Source organism: Mandrillus leucophaeus, unplaced genomic scaffold, assembly GCF_000951045.1.
Source record: "Mandrillus leucophaeus isolate KB7577 unplaced genomic scaffold, Mleu.le_1.0 Scaffold537, whole genome shotgun sequence".
Lineage (NCBI taxonomy): Eukaryota > Metazoa > Chordata > Mammalia > Primates > Cercopithecidae > Mandrillus > Mandrillus leucophaeus.
Genome location: NW_012105775.1, coordinates 911,533 through 914,278, shown reverse-complemented (window position 1 = coordinate 914,278; position 2,746 = coordinate 911,533). Strand labels below are relative to the sequence as shown.

At 41.0% G+C, this 2,746-nt stretch overlaps 1 long non-coding RNA gene across 1 annotated transcript; it reads left to right on the top strand.

The window, feature by feature from the left end:
• The first annotated feature begins 629 nt into the window (after nt 1-629).
• LOC105551889 lies at nt 630-2,324 on the top strand. The gene is made up of 2 exons (XR_001007914.1): nt 630-1,027; nt 1,613-2,324. It is a non-coding gene; the product is annotated as an uncharacterized LOC105551889 (long non-coding RNA).
• Nucleotides 2,325-2,746: the final 422 nt, after the last annotated feature.

Here is a 2,746-nt window from a genome sequence, read left to right as displayed (position 1 = left end):
CTGAAACTGTATTTGGCCTGATTAGTACTTTTCTCTTGGCATTTATTACATACCTTCAATCTTAGTTCATTTTCTGTTGCTATAACATGATGCCTGAGACTGGGTAATTTATAAAGAAAGAGGTTCATTTGGCTCTTGATTCCGGAGGCTGGGAAGTGCAAGATCAGACAGCTGCATCTGATCCACTTCTGGTGAGTATATATGTGATGGTGTATACCATCACAATATAGCAGAGAGGCAAAACAGGAAGTGTACATGCAAAAAGGACAAAACATGAGGCATGACCTTGCTTTATAAAAACATGCTCTCTGGAGAACTAACCTGATTTTGTGAGAAAGACATTAATTCATCTTGCTGGCCTAATCACCTCTTGAATGCCCCACCTCCCAACGTGGTTACCTTGGCAATTTTTTTGGCAATCAATTTTAACATAAGTTTTGGAGAGGACAAACCACATTCAAACCATAACACTTTCCTTCTTAGAACATCATCTTCTTTGCTATGACTCAGCCATCTTCTAGTTACCTCCTATAACCCTCGGTGCTACTTCTGTTTATTTCATGGAATCTTCTACAATCTGTGTCATAGTGTTTGTGGGGTTCCAGATTCTGCTCTGGGCTCTCTTCTCTTCTCACCCTACCCATTTCCCTGGGAAATTTTACCTACTTCTGTTATTGATCTTTTGATAACTTCCATATCTGTTCTTCAGCTCTGTGGTACATTGCAAAGCCTGTCCAGAAATATTTATTGCTCCTCCTGTCAAGAGGTGGAGTTGATTTCTCCAACCATTGAATCTGGCTGCCTTTGGGACTTGCTATGGAGAACAAAATGCAGAAGTGATGCTGTGCCAGTCTTAAGCTTGTACCTCAAGATGTTTTGCACACATATGCTTTTGATCTTGGAACTCCTTATCCTAGCCCAGTAAACAAGCTGGGCTGAGCTGATGATCAAAGACACCTCCTTCACCCTTTCTGTCTACAAGGCCCTCTGAAAACAGCTGGTCCTCTGGTGATCTATCAGTTAACTGGTAGGTTCATAAACTAGCTTAGCCCAGATTAGCCAGCCTGGTCCAGATCCACAAAAACATCTAGATGACTTGAAGTTAAGAGCAATAATAAAACATGCTGTTTTTAAGACACTAACTTCTGGGGTGGCTTGTCACACAACAAATGTTGATTCATACAAGCTCAAACATATCTTCTGAGCTCCCTGTCTTACAAGGCCAGGGGTCCCTGAACATCTCCATCCACACGTCCTAAATTCAACGTGCCCAAACCTGACTTCAACATTCTTCCTCATCCCCAGTCCATACCTACTTCCAAGAAGAGCTGATTCTTCTTTTGTCTTTTTTTTTTATCTTGGCAAACAAAATGTCATCTACTCAGAAAAGTGGGCAGCATCCCCACCCCCAATTCCTTTCCCCCCATATTCAACCCATCACTAAGAGCAGTCAATCCCACTTTTGAATAGCTCTCCTACTTATCTACTTCTCTCTACCTCCACTAATTTTTTGTGGTATAGGATATTATCTCCTCTAGCCTGGTTTTCTCAAGCCTCCAAAGTCATTTTATGACCTGCATGCTTGCCTTAACTTCCATTTTTTATTTCACAGGATACTTTCAAAATGTAATTTTAACCATGTGAATCACCTGAAGAAATTCCTATAATGGCTCACATTCTGTCATAATGTCCATGAGCTTCTGCTGGACTCACAGCCTTGACTTTAATCCTCATATAATTGGGAAGCATTAACAGTTCTTGAACGGGAACATGTTAGTACCAGGGCTCTGCTTCAAGAGAACTGGTCTGGGAGTTGTACTGAGCATGGCCTATGGGGAAACTTGGGATGTAAGAAGAGAAATTAAGAAGGCCTTTCATACATCCAATGAGAAAAGATGGATCTCAAACAAGACTGGTGGCAATGGGAACTTTCAGTGTTTTTTGAAGGAAAGTTTTAGGAGGATGAGATGGATACCAAGAAGAACTTCAGGAGTATGTTATTCAGGCTTTGTTCTGACTAGATGTCAAGGGAGGGAAAGGGAAAAGTAAAAACTGCCCGTGATCTCAAGCCTGGCTCACAGATATGAGTGAACGCACTGTTTGAATAATAAAGTATGGAGGAGAAGGAAGTTTATGGAGCAAAGAAATGGTCACAAGACAACTAGGGGACAGGGTGCTGGAAAGGTGGTTTGGGGTCAGCCCTTCTGTGCTTGCGTGGCAGCTAGTAGCTCAAGCGCACTGCTCAGCTTTTTCCTTCTGCATCTCTGTATACACCATTTCTTCTACGCAGCTTCCTGATCTATTTATTAAAACCATACTTCCAACATCTTTCTCATGTGTCTCTCTTCTGGCTGCTTATTTACATGACGAACGTTGATTGCGTGGTCACTATATGTCAGCTCTAGGGCTGCTGCGGTAAACTGAGCTCTCCCAACGACCCCTCCATCTCTCTCCGTAAGTATCACTTATAACCCCGTATTATGAAACTCAGTCCTGTGTGATATTCAGCTCTACAGCCAATGATAGTAGATCAGAATTACAGTTTGGCAAACTCTCCCAGTACACTAGATCTGAAGTTCATCTTTGTATTTCTCAGAGCACGCAGTAAATATACAATAAATATTTGATGAATTAATGAATCATGCTATAAAATATTAAAATAGGTCTGCAATGATAACATTTTATTAAAATGATTACGTTATTTTCAATGTTAAGACCTAGAGATAAAGTAGAATGGAGAGTCTCT